This window comes from Dipodomys spectabilis, unplaced genomic scaffold (genome assembly GCF_019054845.1).
Source record: "Dipodomys spectabilis isolate Male_0828 unplaced genomic scaffold, ASM1905484v1 ptg000187l, whole genome shotgun sequence".
NCBI lineage: Eukaryota > Metazoa > Chordata > Mammalia > Rodentia > Heteromyidae > Dipodomys > Dipodomys spectabilis.
The window spans coordinates 13,412,578-13,432,624 of NW_024870864.1; the positions used below are offsets into that span (position 1 = coordinate 13,412,578).

The 20,047-nt window shown below is 43.6% G+C and overlaps 1 protein-coding gene across 1 annotated transcript in view; it reads left to right on the forward strand.

Moving 5' to 3' along the window:
* Positions 1-20,047, forward strand: part of Sh3rf3 (SH3 domain containing ring finger 3) — a 376,261-nt gene that overhangs the window by 280,132 nt on the left and 76,082 nt on the right. The window lies entirely within an intron of this gene.

The following is a 20,047-nucleotide window of genomic DNA, read 5'->3' on the forward strand; positions in this document are numbered from 1 at the left end:
TTGCTGTGCAGTTTGTTTTTCAGATAGTCTCTTGCCAACTTTGACCAAGCTGGCCTTAAGCCTCAACCCTCCTACCTCCGTTTCCCAAGTAGTTAGGATAACAGGCATCGGCTATCATCCTGGCCCCTTCCAGGCCACTCTTGTTTGTCCTTTGTTCCAACACCCTGGAAATGTTGAGCAAGATGCCCAGCAATGACAGGTGCAATTGTCATGATACTAGATTCTTCAGAACCTGCTCTGCCGGCACAGATGGTAACAAGGTTTGATGCCTCCAGTTCAGAGTTCAGGTCCCTCATCGGTAACCTGGAAAGTCGTATTTGACATAGATAGGTGAAGATTGTTCTAACAAACTCAGTTCAGATGCCAGTTACAGCAGGACTGGTGGGAGCCCCTAAGAAGGAGAATACAGTCCCAGCCGTACATGTCACTTGTATTTCTCTTTAATTTCTTTTCTCTTGGAAGAACTATGGCCTCCCTCATTGAAGTTGGGAATCCCCATCAACCGGAGGAGGATGGGAGAGAGCAACTGGGAGGGAGATCTTATTCCTGAGGCAATTAAAGATGGTCCTGGCCACCAGAGCAAACCTACCATACTATTCCTATAACTTGTGGATATTGTTCCAAGTCTTACCCTCCCTCAGAGCTTGCTGGGAGTTGTGAAAATGGAACTCAGTAGGGCCATGGACATTAGCCTGACTATGCTATATTCCCAGGTGCAGAGCATCTCTGATAACTTTCCTCATATGCACAAAACACGGGCTTTGCACATGTAGGTGCTATAGCTGGTGGTCTGTTCTTCTCTTCATTCTGCCCTGCGCCTACTCCTTGCTATTTTCCTTGGTGTCTGCTCTAGAGAGCCCAAGAGGCAGGAATGAAATGAATTTGCTTTTCTCAATTGTGAACCACCTCATTCCATGAGGATTCATTTGTTGTTAGTGATCCATTTCCCAGCTGTTCAGTTTGAAGTGAGTCATGACTAGGCTGACGGCATTCTTGTGTCACTACATCAGACTTGCAATCAAACAGAGCGGTCAAACTGTTTTCCTGTCTGAACAGAAGGAACACTGCATGTAGGTGAGCTGAGAGCGAGGCTGCAGGCCCCAGGGTGTTGCTGTAGTCTGACTGCTCAGCAACCAACCTTCTAGATCTGCCCTTGTTTCTTACTGGCCTCCTAATTCCCATTGTTTTGTTGGCCTCCTGTGTCTGTCAGGAGGTCCCCATAGCCTGAGGATTGACACTTGCTTGCCAAGGCTAGCCAGATATCAGAACTACTGTGCTGCATGGAATATCCTTATCATTCCAGAAACATCCTAGGATAGGGAGTTATAGCTCAGAATTCCGTGGTCAGTTGGTGAAACTCTAGCTTTGCCATCATGGACCTGAGGAAATCTGATGTTGTTATATGCATGTGTTTATCCATAGTAGGGCCTTTGTATACCAGTGCACAGCATCATGTGTATTGGCCTCAGTGGGTAGAGAAGGGGGTCCTGCAGCCCCAAGCTCCTCAGTGCCCACAACAGCGATGCTTTGACCCCCACAGGGCTCTCAAGCCTTAGCACTTCCATTCAGCAACACAGAACATCTTAACTCCTGGCGGGGTCAGCGGGGCGGACAGGTGAATAAGGCTCTCACAGTCTAGAACCTACACTGACATACTGACATGTTCAGCTGTCCTCCCTTGCCTGCCCAGGACCTCCCAGGTGGTAAGAGAGGGGTATTGTAGGAACATAGTTTTAAGTGTTGTTCTGTGGTTTCTTTTGGAGGTATGGCTGCTGTCCCTGATGGTTATCAAATGATCACTGAGCACTGTGCTGGGTTCTGTAGGAAGGTCCACACTTGCTGTCTGTCCTGGAAATTCAGCCAGCTGCAGTAGAAAAGGAGCCATTTGTTGGGCACCATGCTGAACTCTGGCTTGCAGCCAGGCTTGGCTTCAGCAGAGGCTCATTGGTGAAATGGGCTCTGATGGGGGCCTTGTAGGACATCGTGTAGTTAGAGGAAGCTGTATGTGAAGACAGCCATACATCAGAAAGGGCCGCCAAAACCTGAGCCACTGTGGTGCCATTTAATTGGCTTGATTCTAAAATCCTATGGTGGGAGATGAAGCAAATGCAAACCAAATCCAAGCACACAGAGAACATCAACAGTGACTCATGCCTAGGCTGGATGAGGGCTGTCAGCTGGCCCACCAGTGTAACTGACCTGCTTCCATCTCTCTTTTGTATTTCCTTAAAATGTAAAGGAAGCATGGAGGGTTATGGTTTCCACACAAAGGACTAAAACCCAGAAGTTTTCCTGTTTCTCAGAGTGTTTTGAGCCTCCTGAAACCTGAAAGCTCAGGATGCAGAGCTGTTGAGAGGCTGATGCGATGACTCTGCGTGCCTGGCCAGGACCATGTTTGCTTGTCCAGCATGTACACCTCCGTGACCTTACCTCCTCTGCCTTGCTTCTTTTTTTTATTTTTTATTGTGAAAATACTGTACAGAGGAGTTACAATTACATGGGCAAGATAGTGAGTACATTTCTTATCAAGCATTGCAGCCTCCTCCTTTGTTTCCCCTTCCCATCCCTTCCCAGCCTCCCCCCGCCCCCCCACCTAACCCTTCCCCCCCCCCCCCCCACCGAAGTTGTAAAGTTCGTTTTGGACATGACAACTTATACTTCTCATTGTTGCAACGGGCCCACTTGTATCCTTATTTAAACAACTTGTTTTTCCCCTTCCCCGCCACAAATTATACCGACATCAAATACAGTGAAAGCAGGGGTTGTACTGTGGAGGAAGGACATACAAAGCAACAAAGAAATAATCTTATAAATGCGTTAGAAACAAATGCATAAAAGAAAAAAACATTAAAATACATATCTTAGGGTTCATTTTCCTAAATTCACCTTATCTGACCTTTTCTGCTTGACTCATACATATACTAGATATTGCAAATAAGGGAAACCATGGGACCTATGTTTCTTTGGGCTTGGCTTACTTCACTTAATATAATTTTTTCCAAGTCTTTCCATTTCCTAACAAATGGGGCAATGTCATTCTTTCTGATGGAGGCATAGAATTCCATTGTGTATATATACCACATTTTCTTGATCCATTCATCTACTGAGGGACATCTGGGTTGGTTCCATATCTTAGCTATGGTAAATAATGCTGCAATAAACATAGTTGTGCTGGTAGCTTTAGTGTGGTCTTGTTTGTAAACATTTGGGTAAATGCCCAAAAGTGGGATAGCTGGGTCATAGGGGAGCTCTATGTGGAGTCTTTTGAGGAACCTCCATACTGCTTTCCAAAGTGGTTGAACAAGTTTACACTCCCACCAACAATGCAGTAAGGTTCCCTTCTGTCCACATCCCCTCCAGCATCTGTTGTTGTTAGAGTTCTTGATTTTTGCCATTCTAACTGGAGTGAGGTGGTATCTCAATGTTGCTTTGATTTGCATTTCTTTTATGGCTAGGGAGGTTGAGCATTTCTTCATGTGTCTATTGGCTATCCTTCTTTCTTCTTCAGAGAAGTTTCTCTTTAAGTCTTTAGCCCACTTATTTATTGGGCAGTTGTTTCTTTGAGGATTTGTTGTTGGGGGATTTAATTTTTTGAGTTCCAAGTATATTTTAGATATGAGACCCTTTTCCGTTGTATGGCTAGTGAAGATCTTCTCCCAAATAGGCTTTCTATTGATCTTGCTAGCTATGTCCTTTGCCATGCAGAAGCTCTGCAACTTCATGCAATCCCATTTGTCCAACCTTTCTTTGATTTGTTGTGTTTCCGGGTCTCTATTCAGAAAATTTCGGCCTGAGCCAAGGAGACCTAGGATTTCTCCTATTCCATCCTGTAATGTTTTCAGAGTGTCTGCTTTGACTCTGAGGTCTTTAATCAATTTGGAGTTGATTCTGGTGCAGGGTGATATAGTAGGATCTAGCTTTAGTTTTCTACAAGTAGTTAACCAATTTTGCCAGCACCATTTACTGAAGAGGCCGTCTTTCTTCCATTCTATTTTTTTAGCTCCCTTATCAAAGATTAGATGGCTATAGGTCTGTAGGTTCATTTCTGGGTTTTCAATTCTATTCCATTGGTCCTGAGGTCTGTTCTTGTGCCAGTACCAAGCTGTTTTGATTACTATGGCTTTATAGTAGAGTTTGAAATTTGGTATTGATATTCTTCCAGCAGTGTTCTTTCCGTTGAGGTACGTTTTTGTGATTCGGGGTCTTTCATTGTTCCATATGAATTTTTGGATTGCCTCTTCTATTTCCTTGAAGAATGAGGTTGGAATTTTGATAGGTATTGCATTGAATTTGTAGATAGCCTTGGGAAGTATTGCCTTTTCCCCGATGTTAATATTTCCAATCCAGGAGCATGGAGGTTTTTCCCATTTTCTAAGTTCTGTTTTGATTTCCTTTTTCAAGTTTTTAAAGTTTTCATCATAGAGGTCCTTCACTTCTTTGGTTAAGTTAATTCCTAGGTATTTTATTTTTTGTGGGGCTATTACAAATGGAGTTGCTTTCCTAATTTCAGCCACACTTTTCTCATTGTTGGCATACAGAAAAGCCATTGATTTTGGGGGGTTAATTTTATACCCTGCTACTTTGCCAAAGTTTTGAATCAGCTTGAGTAATTTGGGAGTGGAGTCTGTGGGATTCTTTAAATGCAAGATCATGTCATCTGCAAAGAGGGAGAGTTTTATTTCTTCTTTCCCTATTTGGATCCCCTTTATGTCTGCATCTTGTCTTATTGCTGTAGCTACTCTGCCTTGCTTCTTATCCCTTCTCACCTTCCTCTGCTGGGTGGCTCATCTTGGTATGTAATAAGGTGGTCCATCTAACTCTTTTCAGCTCAGAGATGCAGAAGCTGAGAAAACCAGAAATTCGTGGAGCTTTTCTGAGCCTGTCAAGTTTCAGGTTGAGGGCTGGCCTCCAGAGACAGATAATCTGCCTTTCAACCCTGCCAAGTGCCTGGCCTCCTCTTCTGAAGCCTGGGTTTCTTTAGGGGTTAAGTGGAAGAGCAACTGTGCCTCCCTACAGTGACTGTAGTGATAGCCAGGTAGCCTTGGGGATGCTCTACAGGGGTTAGAGACTGAGAGTACCCAGGCTCTGGGCCTCATCTGTCCCAGTTCTCTCTCTGGTTAGGTGTGGATTGGGCCTCGAGGTTCTGGAAGGTATTGGTGAATAAAGGGTAAATGTGGTTGAGACCTTCTGCTGTCTCTTTCCCACCAGGAAGCTGGGCTTGCTTAGCATCCCCTGAGCCTTTCCAACCTATCTGTCAGCCACACACTGAGTGTGTGTGCCAAGACAGGCAGCCTGGTCTGTGGTTTAGCATCTCTGCCCTGCTGGAGACATTTTAGGGTTCCACTTTACGGAGGCCCATTATCACCTGGGGATTGAACAAATTCAGATACCAAGTCCTCCTGCCAGTGCCTACCTGAAGCTGATAGGCTGGGGTATAACCTGGAGAATAAAGAAATCCCCTTATCTACCATAATTTAAATGGCCAAGTTAGGGAGCATGGTGAAGCTTAGAAACCACACAGCAATGGTCCCATACCCTGACTTTAACACTGGCCATGTCTGAGTTTCCTCTTCCATCTCCAAGTATCACAAAGGTTGACCACTGTACAAGATTCTCTGGGTGGCAAGACTTCAGTGCCAGACTTGGCTGATCACCAATTGAATCTGTTTTTTTCCTTCTGTACTAGGCTTCCAGTGGAGGTGTTAGTTGGTTTTCAGCAAAATCTTAGTGTGGGTCATCTTTGTTCTGGGTTTGTCCTGATAGAAGAAATGGAAAGACAGGGAGGGAGCCTAATCTCTGCCCTTGAGAGGCCTCAGACTGCTGGGGGTTCGGTATGGCGTCAGGCTGGGCTGTGGCCACTGCAAAGATTCCTCTGTGAGTGGAATACACCCTTGTTCAAAGGTTCTGGAAGCCTGCTGGATCATAAAGCCAAACTCTGAGTGAAATGGAGGATAATTGTACTGTCCCCATCAAGCTGTGTTGTGGTGATGTGGGTGGTAGATGAACTTGGTTCAGTGCCTTCAGAGTTGGCAGAACTGGGCACTGGCTCTGGGTTCTGTGTTCCAATGTAGACTCAAGTCTGCTCTTTGGCCTCTTTCTCATCTAAGCTGGAGGGACTGTGTGGTTCCTCCAAGCTAGGGAGACTTGCCTTTATTGTTAAAGCCTATATTAGAAACATCATGCTCCCTCTCTCTCTGCATATATGAACTGTTTCCACCAAGTGTCATTGCAGAGTCCTAAGTCCCTGTGAAGGGGATGCATGTTCCTCAAGGGTACTGGAGGGAATGTTTGCTGATGACTGCCCCTCCACTCTGACAGAGCTCTTCATTGTTCCTAGCGATTCTGCTCTGTAGGCAGAATGCTAGGTTGAGCACTTGGTGAAAATGATCAGGAAGCTGCTTGTGTACAACTCTTACACTAAAAAATGATTGTTGTACATTGAAGAGGTTTTTTAAACAAGGTGGAAACTGGAAAAAGTAAAGGGAAGAGAAGAGGAAGAAGCCACAGGAACTATTTGGCCTTAAATATTTACTTTTTATCCTCAGCACTGTCAAGAAAACAAACTAAAAGCTTTTTGTCAAGCCTTTTATAGAAGAGCTTTAAGTTGAGGCTTTGTTGATATTGATGCCAAATGGAAAAAATATAAAAAAGAAAAAATTCTGTTGCTTTGATATATAATAGGAGTGGAAATGAGGAATTAGGAGACCTTAGCTAAAGCCTACATGAGAAAGCACTAACTCAAACAAAGAAGAAAGAAAGACAGCTTTAGCTTAGAAACCTGATTCTATATATTTCTATGTACAGTGCCAGGAGTAGGAAACAATGAGGAATTCTGGGACTTTTATTTTCTCTCTCCCCTGACTCATCCTTAGGATAGTTTGGCCTTCAGGAAGATTCTTAGGCACTAGTAGCTAGATCAGAAAATTCTAGAGCCTGGTGCCCTGGCATCTCCATGACTTGTTCTGGAGACAGGGCCTTGGAGGAGAGCAAGGCAGATGGAATGTTGGCCTAGCTAAAGGCAGCAGTGACTCTCCATTGAGGTGGTAAAAGCTGCCTGGGCCTGAATGCCAAGCTCTTCCCGGGACATAAAGGTTTGTGGAGATGTGGTCTGGGCTACTGCCAAGTAAAGTTGACCCTTCTGTGCCATCTTCTTCCAGCATTACTGCTTAATGACTTGCCATTGTTTTGTCACAAATATGGTTCTGCTTCTTCATATTGGATGCACCTTAGCTCCCTGCAGCGAGCCTGGACCTCTACCCTGATGGCCAAGGCACAATGCCTGATTGCTGTCCTCAGCTTTCCATCTCCTCAGCATTGGATAGTACTGATAACACCTCTTGTGAGACTCCTTTTGATTGTGACCCCCTTCTCTTCTAGTATGAGCACTTTTCTTAGGTCCCCCATTAGCACTTTGCTCTAATCCTCCCTCAAATACCCGCGTTCCTCTGGTCTTCTTTTCTGGTACACCCTTGCCAGAAAAGTCTCTATTCACAGAACACTACCAAAGAGCTAAGCCCCTGTTCTCTAAACTCCTGCCAATGCCTTTTTAAACAATAGACTTTTTTTGCCACCTGCATAATGGCCTCGCTTGGAGAGGTGCCTTAATTTTAACACATGCTAGAGAGAGCAATCGTTTCCTCTTTCTCATACCTACGGCCCTTTCTTTATTCTGACTGTACTTGTAAGTACAATACCATCATTTTCAGTTTCCTAAGCCTAGAGTCAGACTCCTAGTCTCAGTTCTGTCCCAGTCTCCCTGCAGGAAGGCCAAGCAATCATTCTGCCATTTTTTTCTGGGTATGCCCATGGCTTTGAGAGGCCTCAGACTCAGCCCTAGGTTGTCTGTCTATGTACCAGTCATAGTCCTGTGTTTCTTCTCCATAGACCAACTGTCCTGGTCCCTCACCTTTCCCTGGTTCTTCTCATCCTTCATCACACCCTCCAAAACCAGCGACTTATCCATTCTCATTCTGTCCCTTGTCTTGGTTCTTCCCACCATGTAATACATGGACATTCATGTGCAAAATCCCTGCTCACTCTTAGTGGCTATCTGAAATAGTAAGTTCTGCTCTGTGGCTTTCTGTGGCTCCTATTAACCTTCCACCAGCAGATCAATTGGTCCACTATCCCCATGCCTGCCAGGCTTTCCGTATGTCTACCCTGAAATGTGACTTGTATATACAGCTTCCTGGACTTCCAGATCCTGGAGGACAGGAGCTAGTTGCCATTCATCTTTGCGTTCTGTATCTGGCCCGTAGGTGGGGCTCAATCATATTAGCTTTTTTTCTTAATTCATATGACCTATGACAGTGACAATGAACTAAAGGGTCTTGCATATAAAATTGTGGTGCACGAAGTGTCTCATGATCTTTCCTGAAAAGATGGCTCCCATCGCCCCTAACTCCCCACTGTGAATTCATCTAATGGTTGTATGGAGATGAAGCTGTGAGGTAGCTAGCCATGTCCATTCAGCTCAGGCTAATTGCCCCTGGAGAATTTGTTCTCCCTGCTCTCTGGAAAGGCCAGAGGGACAGCTGAACTTCTGTGAATAATGGAACAGTACTCACATGTCAACTGCCTATTGAAAGAGAACAGATGTTAAAAGAAAGGAGATGGAGAGAAGCTATTTGGGCCAACTGTACCATTAAAACTGCAAATATTCACTTATCAAAGTCATTGGATCAAACTTGGGAATGGTTGCCATTGTGCCTTGCTTGGTGATGAGTATGTCTTAAGAAACACATCATCGGTGATTTTTGTCATTGTGTGAACCTCACAGAGCAAGCTCACATAGATCTGAATATGAGAGGCCAGTCATGACCACTTACTCCAGTCAAGAGATTGGTAGCCAGCTACCTTGGCCCACACCTGTTATTCCAGGTATTGAAGAGCTGGAGGATCTCAGTTTGAAGACAGCCAGGACAAAAATTTAGTGAGAACTCTCACCATCTCAACAAACAAGCTAGATGTAGTAGTATGTGGGAGGTATAAGAGGACTGTGATCTAAGTCAACCTGGGGAACAACAGAAACAAAAAAAGTGAGGGCTGAGGCTGAGGGTTTGGGTACCTTCCTCCTAAGCACAAGGTCCTGAGTACAAATTCCAGTGCCACCAAAAAGGAGAAAGAGAAAGAGGGAAAGGGAAGTAGAGGAGGGATGGAGAGGGGAGAGAGATATAAGAGAGAGAGCTGGAGGGGAGAGAAGATGCATGAGGCTGCTAATGGCAAGACACAATGTATCATATAACTGGATAGATAGATAGATAGACAGATAGACAGAGAGAGTCCTTTAATAAGTAGGACTGCATTCTAAAATCATAAGAAATATTTAAGTAAAATGTAAATACATTAACCAATAGCAGTCATTTATTGCTTACAAGTGTGATGTACTGTACCTGTTTGTATGTGCTCTACTTTTATATGACTGGCAGCACAGTAGGTATGTTCCCATCAGCCTTTCATACCACATGCACATGAAGGATACATTGCACATGATTGCCATGACAATTATGACATCAGTAGGTGGGTAGGAATTTTTGACTTCCTTATGATGTTATTATGTATACAGCCTCTCACTGAACAAAAATGGTCATGGCAACTTAACTTTTAGAAGAATTTCCTCATAAACTGGATAAGAAATTTAGCAAGTATCTGAAGTAGTCACTAAACTGCCAAAGGAAGCTCAGTAGACATAGTGTCTATGAGTGCCCTACTTCAGTCTGTATGCCTCCAGATAACACAGCCTCTTACTTTCAGGAGCACACAGAAATCAACTTCCTTTCCCCTCATAACTATGGGACTCATAGAGAGCTCAGAGTCTGGCTCACGGTGTCCTTACCCCCAAAGGCCTATAGGTCAAGTAGCCACTACCTGCTTAGGTAAAGAAGGCTTTATTGGAACATGGCCACATCCATTTATTCAGATTAGGCCTTCACAGAGGTGGTGAGTGCGGAGGCAGAGATTATAAAAACAGGTGAAGCCTGAAATTTTAGGAGGATCTTTAATGAAAACACTTGCTGACTCCTAGTACAGTATGACTCCAGAGGCCCATGGCAGAAACAGAAATAAGTCAACACTTCAGTAGCCTCAAGACTTCTGGGTGGAAGGACATTTGTCACTTCTGCTCATATTTCATTAAGCCAGGCCAAGCCGATCCCATGGTCCCACTCTACTTAAAGGAAATAGGGATGCTAAGGCTATCTGTGCCTGAAACAAGGCCAGAGTGCTGGTAGCTAGCCTTCCAGCACCATCTTTCCAAGTCCCCTATCTTATTCATGTCTTTACACTGAGTGCAGAGATTGGGAAGCTTTGAAGGTTCTGCTGTCTGCAGAAGATGACATGAAGGAAGAGCTGACACTTGTAAAAAATGAGGCCAGTGCTGATCTGCTGTCGATGGTTACTAGCCTGTGAATGCTGATTCTGGAGGACTGAGGGCTGAGGTCCCATCTAGCCAGGCTCCCTCCACTTCTCTGCTACAGAGAGCCCAAAGGCTTACAAATCAACCCCAAATAACCCCTCGATGAGTAAGATATCCTTTAAAATCAGTGGAAGGAGAAGCATTTCAAATTCAGCAAGAGAGCATCAAATGAATATGTCTTGAATGTCTCTGTCTGAGACGGAAATTAGAAGAACTCCACCTGGCAGCTCCTGGGCATATTTAAAATGCATTACCACCTGCCAGCTGTCTGCAGGTGCAGTTCCCTTTGTTGTCTAGGTCTTGTCTCTGTCACAGGATGGATGCCGTACTCCAAGCAGGCAGTTCTGGGCAAGGGCTGAAGATTCTGAGAGTTTGGCTGCCCCAGGCCTGGCATTTCCAGGCTGCTTCATCATGGCTGCTTATCAGCTTTTCAGCCTCCTGCATCTACTCACCTCTGGAGCAGGCTAGCTGCATGGCTGAGCACTAGAGTTTTATTTGTAGTATATTTAGAAAGTTATGAATTTAATTATGTGCCTATAGGAGCAAAAAGAAACAAAAAGTATAGAGTGAGCCAGAGGGTGAATGCAAGCAATGTAGATATAGATCTGGCCCAAAAGGAACTTTCTTTTGCAACCCTAAAAGTAATGGTGCTTCTCTGACTTACTGGCCATGATTGAAGATGGGGACAAAGTTCAATGTGGCTGTCTGTGTCTTGGTGTTCTGGTTTTGTCGAATCCTAAGCTTCTAATCCATAGGACCAGGTATCAGCATTTCCTTGGAGAGACATGTCAGGGGTGAACCTTGGTATCCTTTTTTTTTTTTGTTGGTCGTGAGGCTTGAACTCTGGCTTGGGCGCTATCCCTGCATTCTTCAGCTCAAGGTGAGCACTGTACTGCTTGAGCCATAGCACCGCTTCCGGTTTTCTAGTGGTTAATTGGAGATAAGAGTCTCACGGACTTTTCTACCGGGGCTAGCTTTGAACCATGATCCTCAGACCCAATACTGCTGAGTAGCTAGGATTACAGGCATGAGCCACCAGTGCCGAGCCTTGGTATCCTTTTGACAGAAGTGAATACTATGGAGGTCAGGGTGGACATATGCCGACTAGGAATACCAGGAAAGCTGCTAGCTGCCTCAATCCTTTGGTGGTTCTTATATGAAATTCACATCCTGTGATGATACAAGGAGATGATCTTCATGGATCCCAGTCTCTAGGGACACACAGGATTCACTTGGGAAAAAGCAGGGGCCAAGACACTGGACTCACATCTGATGTGAAGTTACATTTGTTAGTCCCTGCCCAGACTATCTGGTTAGCAGCTCAGCTGCTCCAGTAGGCAGTACCTTCTATAAGCAAATCTAGAGTGCCTGGAAAGAAGAGATGGCCAGTTGACAGCAGGGGAAGAACTGGCCTCATAAGTGGTGAACAAGCAGTGGAAGTTAAGGAGGCCAGAGGCCATCCAGCTTCCAGACAACCCTTTTGTTCAGTCAGGTTCTGAGGTCTCTGCCCTTTCCTGGGCCTACTAGCTGCATGGATCTTTTTATTTTTTAACAGAACCAGACAGAAGAATCAAGCAACAATGTTTTATTCTAGTTTTCTTTGGGAAGCAAGCTCACAATGGTCTGGTATACTTTGTACAAAGTGTACCTTATACAATGGAGTAGTGGTGAGTGATAAGTAAATCATTATTTCACTACTCCTTGGGTAGTGTGTTCTGGACTCATATTCAAAATTAAAATAAGCCATTGGGCACCAATGGCTCATGCCTATAATCCTGCTACTTAGGAGGCCATAATCTGAGAATTGGGGTTCACGGTTAACCTGGCAGGAAAGTTTGTGAGATTCTTATCTCTAATTCACCACCAAAAACCTAGAAGTGGAGCTATAGCTCAAGTGGTAGAGCACTAGATGTAAGTGACAAAGCTAAAGGACAGCACCCAGGCATGGAGTTCAATACACACACACACACACACACACACACACATGAGAAGATATTTCTTTTCAGTCGTCATCTGTGCCACAGTATCACAGAAGGCAGTGGGATCCCAATACTTGCCTGTCATCCGCAATCCCCCTTTTTCTTCTTATTAATATTAACAGGAAAATAATATGGCATTAAACTGCCATAGGGGGATTCTAGTGTTAGTAGTAACCTGATGATTTAGAATTGAGGAATTGTGGTTTTGTAACTTAGAGGCTGATGCCCACTTCCAACTGGAGCAGCCTGGAATTTCACAAGCAGGTCACGGTCACTAGCAATGGCTCTATCATCCATGCAGTCTCATTCCCAGCAAGAGCAAGTGTGGAAGCAAGTGGCTTGCCTGGCTTCTGGGATTTTACAGGCAAGGTGAGTTCTGACTCTTGACCCATAAGAAGCTCTCTGGTGCTGGAGGATCCCTGCACCATGAGTAGGCTCTTTGGCATACTTCCCTTTATTGCTGGCACTGTAGCAAATTCCATCTAATGAGATCATCCTTGCTGACCCTGCATGTTCAAGGCTGGTGTGAAATGCCCATGGGAAGAACATTTAAATACTAGGCTTAAAGAGATTGCTAGATCTTTGTTCACTCTTGAGAAGTGACAATGCTAGAAACCTTATGAGGCTGGCCAGTGCTCTAGGATGTGTGTTTCTGCCTGGGAAGAATCCTGGTATATATTCCTTATGGGGTCATTGAAAAGAATGTGATGAGGCTGGATAACAGTGGCTTATACCTAGCTAATCAGTAGGCAGACACCTGAGGATCATGGTTCAAAGCCAGGAAAGTCTGTAAGATTCTTCAATTAATCACCAAAAAGCTGGAAAGGAGGGCTATGGCTTAAATGGTAGAGTGCTAACTTTCAGCAGCAAAACTCAGAAATAGCAACTATACCCTGGATTCAAGCCCAGGACTGACACACAAAATAAAACAAAACAAAAAATTACAATGTCTATCTACTTTATTACAAGCAAAAGACCTTTTCTATGAAGGGGTCAGGAACAAAGTTCTGTGGTAAACAGGCCTGAACTTGGCTCTGAAGTCAAAGCAATGATTTCTACCAGGTGATCTTGAAAACAGAACACACAACTGTCCCAGGACTGTGTCCCCCACTTGCTTTTACTTAACAAAACTAGAGCTCTTTTTAATTTTTTAAAAATTATTGCTGGGCTTACCTCTGCTAAGTCCTCATTAACCTCTTAAGATCCAGAATCATAAAAAATTTAAATCATTAAAAACTTAAATAGCCAGGTATCAGTGGCTCACATCTGTAATCCTAGCTACTCAGGAGGCTGAGATATGAGGATTACAGTTCAAAGCAAGCCAGGGCAGGAAAGTCTATTGGACTCTCATCTCCAGTTTAACCAGGAAAAAGTCAGAAGTGGAGGTGTGGCTCAATTTAGGGACAGTGCCTGGGCCCTGAGTTCAGGCCCCAAGACCAGCACAAGAAAGAAAAAAGAAGAAAGGAAGAAAGGAAGAAAGAAAGAAAGGAAGAAAGAAAGGAAGGAAGGAAGGAAGGAAGGAAGGAAGGAAGGAAGGAAGGAAGGAAGGAAGGAAGGAAAGACAGGAAGGAAGGAAAGAAAGGAAGGAAGGAAAGAAAGGAAGGAAGGAAAGAAAGGAAGGAAAAAGAAAAAGAAAAGAGAGAGAGAGAGCGAGAGAGAGAGAAATTAGCCAACAAGCTAAAAGACAGCCTACAGAATGGGAGAATTTTGCCAGCTATACATCAGTGGCCTAATATCCAGAATATTCGGAGAACTAAAATCCAGTTAATACATTTGTATATGCTTTCATACCACCCAACATAATTACTTATGAGTTTGCAAACTAAATCTAGCTTCCACATATAAAGGAAAACATGAATAACATGAATCTTTTGTTTCTCAGGGCCTGACTTAGTTCACTTATTTTTTTTTTCCAACTCTTTCCATTTCTTTACAAATGGTACAATATCTTTCTTTCTAATAGATGAGTAAAATTGCATTATATATATATATATATATATATATATATATATATATATTCTTGATCCATTCATCCATTGAGGGGCATCTGGACTGATTACATACCTTGGCTATGGTGAATAGGGCTGCAGTAAACATGATTGTGTTGGTGGCTTTACTGTATCCTGGGTTAATTTTTAATTAATTTAAAATTAATTAATTCCTGGGTTAATCTCTCTGGAGTGGAATTGCTGGATACTAGGGTAGGTCTGTTTGTTTATTTTTATTTATTTATTTAGTTGGTTGTGGGGCTTGAACTCTGGCCTGGGTGTTGGCCCTCAGCTCTTCAGCTCTTCAGCTCAAGGCGAGGGCTCTACCACTTGAGCCACAGTTCTACTTCCAGTTTTTCTGGTGGTTAATTTGAGATACATCTTATAGACGTTCTTGCCTGGACTGGCTTTGAACCTCGATCCTCAGATCTCAGCCTCTTGTGTAGCTAGGATTATAGGCATGAGCCACCGGTGCCCAGCTTATGTTTAATTTTTTGAGGAACCACCATATTGCTTTCCAGAGTGGTTGAATAAGTTTACATTCTCACTAACAGTATATTTTATATGGGAACCACAAAGATAGGCTGGAAGAAAGCCTCTTCAACACCTGGCAAAACTGGATATCAATGTGCAGAAAACTGAAACTACATCCTTACATATCACCTTGCACCAGCATCAATGCGAAATGGATGAAAGATTTTAATGTAATACCCCAAATTATTACAGGGAAGAGTAGGGGAAACATTTGGTCACTTGGGCACTGGCAAACACATTCCTGAGTAAAGATCCAGAAAAACAGCAAATCAAAGACAGACTTGATAAATGGGACTGCATCAAACTAAAAAGTTTCTGCATGGCAAAGGACATAGCCAAGAAGCTAAAAAAAATTGGAGAAGTTTTTTTCTAGCTAGACATCAGACAGTGGCCTAATATCCAGAATTTATAGAGAACTTAAAACGTTAAACCCTAGGGGCTGGGAAGGTGGCTCAGTGGTAGAGTGCTTGCCTTGAATGCATGAGGCCCTGAGTTCTATTCCTCAGTACCACATAAGCAGAAAAAGCTGGAAGTGGCACTGTGGCTCGAGTGGTAGAGCACTAGCCTTGAGCTGAAGAGCTGAGGGACAGTGCCCAGGCCCAGAGTTCAAGCCCCATGACTGACAAAAAAAACAAAAACAACAAAAAAGTAAAACCCTAATGAGCTAAAGGTAATGTTCTCAGAAGTAAAAATAGCCAACAGACACATGAAGAAATGTTCAAAATTTCTGGCCATAAAAGAAATACAAATCAAAATAACATTGAGATTCTACCTCACCCCAGTTAGAATGGCCATTAGCAAAAAACAAATGAGAACAGATGCTGGCAAGGATGTGTCCAAAAAAGAACTCTAATATATGATTGGTGGGAATGTAAACTTGTTCAGCTACTCTGGAAGGAATTTTTTTGAGGTTTCCCAAAAAGTTAAACATAGATGATCTGGCGATTCCACTCCTGGGCATTTAACCAAAAGATTACAAACCAAGATACAGTAAAACCACCAGCATAACCATGATTACTGCAGCACTGTTCACCATAGCCAAGTTATGGAATTAGCTCAGATACCCCTCAGTGGAACCACTGCACCAAGAAAATGAGGTATATATATATATGTATGTATGTTTGTATGTGTGTACACACACACACACACACACACACACACCTACATATAATGGAATTTTACTCATCCATTAGAAAGAAAGATATAATGCCATTTGTAAAGAAATAGAAAGACCTACAGAAAATTATATTAAGTGAAGTAAATGAGGCTCAGAAAAACAAAGGATGTGTGTTTTTCCTTATAGGTGGAAGCTAGATTTAGCTTATGAACTTAAAAGTAAATGCATTGAGTGGTATGCAAGTATATACAAATGTATTAACTAAATACAATAGATTCAAGGAGATCTCAATGTAATTCAGTCAAAGTTCAGCAAAATAAATATCAAGAAGTGGGTACTCGAAAGCACTGGGGGTAAGGGTCAGTGGGGAAAGGGCGGACCAATAAAGAGGAGAAGAGGGGGAGAATGCAGTATAAAATCCAATGATAGCCTACAAAATTAAGAAGAGCAAGGGAAGGGATGGTTAGGGAAGGGATGGATGAGAATGTTGAAAGGGGTGACATTAATCAAGATATATTCATAAGCTGAACGTTAAATGGCAATTCCTTTGTAGAATTACTTAAAAATAAAGAAACACCCCCCCCCCCAAAAAAAAACCACTTAAATTGTAAAGTCGGAGAGGCCACTTGTTGTTAGCAGGAAGCCAGGTTTGAGATGGGGACACTGGAAGCCCCACAGAGCACTATCAAGGGCATCCATTCTGGGGTTTCATATTCAGTTGGCTAGGCTTTTCTTAACTCACTTACTTCTCTACTCAAGAGATACTCATCACCAACTGCTCAGAAGACTGAGTTCTTAGGGATTTGAAAGGGTTGGATGGCAAGATACTGCACACAGTAGGCTCAAATAAATTCTGGTGACTTGGAAGCCCATGCAGTGCCTTGTGCTTAGGAGTTTTGAAGTAGTTCTTTAAGGTAAGGTACCTTGGGTCCTACAATTCCTGCCAGAGGTTAGCAGCGGAAGCTCTCTTGGGAGCCTTTGCAGGTCCAATGATCTCAGCAGTCACTCTCTGTACAGAAAGATGTAAGCCTCCCAGCAGGTCCCAGCACTCATCCCTGCCCCTGACAGTGTTGGCATTGATGAGGGTGAACATGAAGACCTGATTCAGAAGGCAAGTACTCTGTGTGCATCAAGAGGCCACCATCATTCTGTCACGCAGTGCCAATCCCTGTGGTAGAGTCCACCCTGGTATTGCTGCCACCTTCCAGAGGTCCACAGTACTGCCCACTGCACAGCAGTGCCAGGCTGACAAGCTACCCTAAGCCAGATTAGCATCAGCTTGGCAAAGGTCTGCAAGCATGACCTGCATCTATACTCATGTTTCAATTTTAAACAGTGCATGGCCATACAAATCTTACCTTTTACCTTTGTAAAAAAAAAAAAAAAAAAAAAAAGTGAGCTGACACTCGTGGCTCACACCTGTAATCTTAGCTACTCAAGAGGCTGAGATCTGAGGATTGCGGTTCAAAGCCAGCTTGGGCAGGAAAGTCTGTGAGACTCTTATCTCCAATAAACCACCAGAAAAGCAGAAGTGGTGCTGTGGCTGAAGTGGTAGAGGACTCACCTTGAGCTGAAGGACAGCAACCAGGTCCAGAGTTCAAGCCCCATGACTCACACACACACACACACATACACACAAACACACACAAACACACACACACACACACACACACACACACACACACACACACACACACACACACACACACACACCAGTACTGGGGCTTGGACTCAGAGCCTGGGCACTTTTGTATTGTTTAGTTTTTTGTTTGTTTGTTTTTTACTCAAGGCCGGCACTCTACCACAGTTCCATTTCCAGTTTTTTAGTGGTTAATTGGCAATGAGTCTCAAGCACTTTTCTGCCTGGGCTGGCTTTGATCTATTATCCTCAATCTCAGCTTCATGACTAGCTAGGATCATAGGTGTGAATCACAGGTGCCAGGATAGCTTTGTAACTTTTATTGTTTCAAGTTCCAGCTGATAGCCATGTTTCCCACAAAATTACCTCTCTTGAGCTCCATCTGTCATAAGCTGTCTTAGTGCCTGGTCAGCCAGTACCCTATCCCATAATTGGACCTAAGGTTACTTCTGCCACTGAGTGTCTAGGTGCCCCATGATTAGTCTCCTCCTGAGCCTGATGATACCATTCCTGTGGTATATTTAACATGCATGTGACATGTGTTGGCAAAATCCACTTTGCCTTTCTTTCTTTCCAGTAGATGGAAATCCATCTTTTCTGTCTGCCCTGGGCCAAACACATTATTCCTCCTGTTGAATTACGACTTGAGTGGTTCAAGGCCATTAGAGACATTAGAAGGTAGCAAGTCACCAGCCAGGGCAGATTCCAGGTAGTTCGGTACAGTCCCAGCTCTGCACTAATTGGTGCTTTGTGTGCAAAAGAATGGAATTGGATGGCATGATTGTCAGAAGAGAGTTTGGATGCACAAGATGTGACTTAGAGACAGTTTTCACTCACACACACAACACACACACACACACACACACACACACACACACACACACACACTGTTTCTGCTGCCCAACCACTTTTATGAGTTGTTGCAAACAGAGATACCTAATAGACCACCCAGATGCTAGCCCCCTGCTGACGCTTCTGGGTCACCTCTATTCCCTCCCCTGGGGGAATATGGCTCATGTGAAATCAGGAAGGGAAGAACTGGTCTCAAACCAGAGCTTGATTTCAAAACAGACTTCAAATAATTTAGTCCTGTAATTTGTTACAGTGTTTTGAGAGTGTTTCAAAAAACCATTTTCATTTAACTTGTAAAATGATATAAAATTTAAAATGTAAATGATAAAATGAATAATCACTTTAAAGAATAGTTAAATTACCAGGGTACCAGTGCCTCATGTTTGTAATCCTGCCTACTCAGGAGGCTTAGGACCTGAAGATCTTGGTTCAAAGCCAGCCTGGACAGGAAATTCCATGAGACTTTTATCTCTAATCAATCACCAAAAAGCTGAAGTGGATCAAGTGATAGAATACTAGCCTTTAGCACAAAAACTCAGGGAAGCACCCAGGCCCTGAGTTCAAGCCCCAGGACCAGCACAAGTGAAAAAGAAGAAGGCAAAGATGAAGACAAAGTCCCTGTTTTCACTGTATTGGATGTTGGTACAATTTGGGGAGGGGAAGGGAAAAAAATGTTTAAATAGGGATACAGGTTGACCCATTGCAACAATGAGCTATACAAGACGCTATGTCGAAAAACAAACTTTATAATTTAGGCAGGGGTAGGGGTGTGTGTGGGGTGTAGCTGAGGAGGTGGGAGGGAAGGGATGGCAGGGGAAAAACAAAGGAGGAGGCAACAATGCTGGATAAGAAATTTACTCATTACCTTGCTTATGTAAGTATAGCCCCTTTGTAGAAAATTATGCTTAATACATAAATCTTCAGACTCTTCCATGAATATCTGTTATTCATAGGAATAAGCTAATTCTCTATACCACTTCTCTGACCTTCCTTTCGATTTCATGTACCCTACCCAACCCATGTTGTCTGTATAGACTGGAAAGCAAGATGGCTACAGAGTTGTCATCAGCCATGTAGCCTCTACTATGGGCATCTGGGCTGCTCTATTGAGGTTTTTTACATATAAATAGTGACTATTGCTGTCTCTCTCCCTTCTTTTTTTCCTCCTTCCCTGTTTCTCTCCCTCTCTCCCTCTTCTTTCCTCCTTCCCTCCCTCATCCTCCATCCTCCTCCCTGCCTCTGTCTGTCTGTCTGTCTGTCTGTCTCTCCTCTCTCTCTCTCTCTCTCTCTCTCTCTCACACACACACACACACACACACACACACACACACATACACACACACACACACACACACACACCTCCTTTCTTTTTGCATTGGAAGACAGGATGCTGGGATATAAGCCACTGTGGCCATCCACCAAAAGCCATCACTACCTCCAAGAAGCCCCTTGTGCAGGTCAGCACCCCTAAATCTGCTGGCTCCTTCTTGTCTTTTCCATAGTATGAGCATAACCAGTGACAGC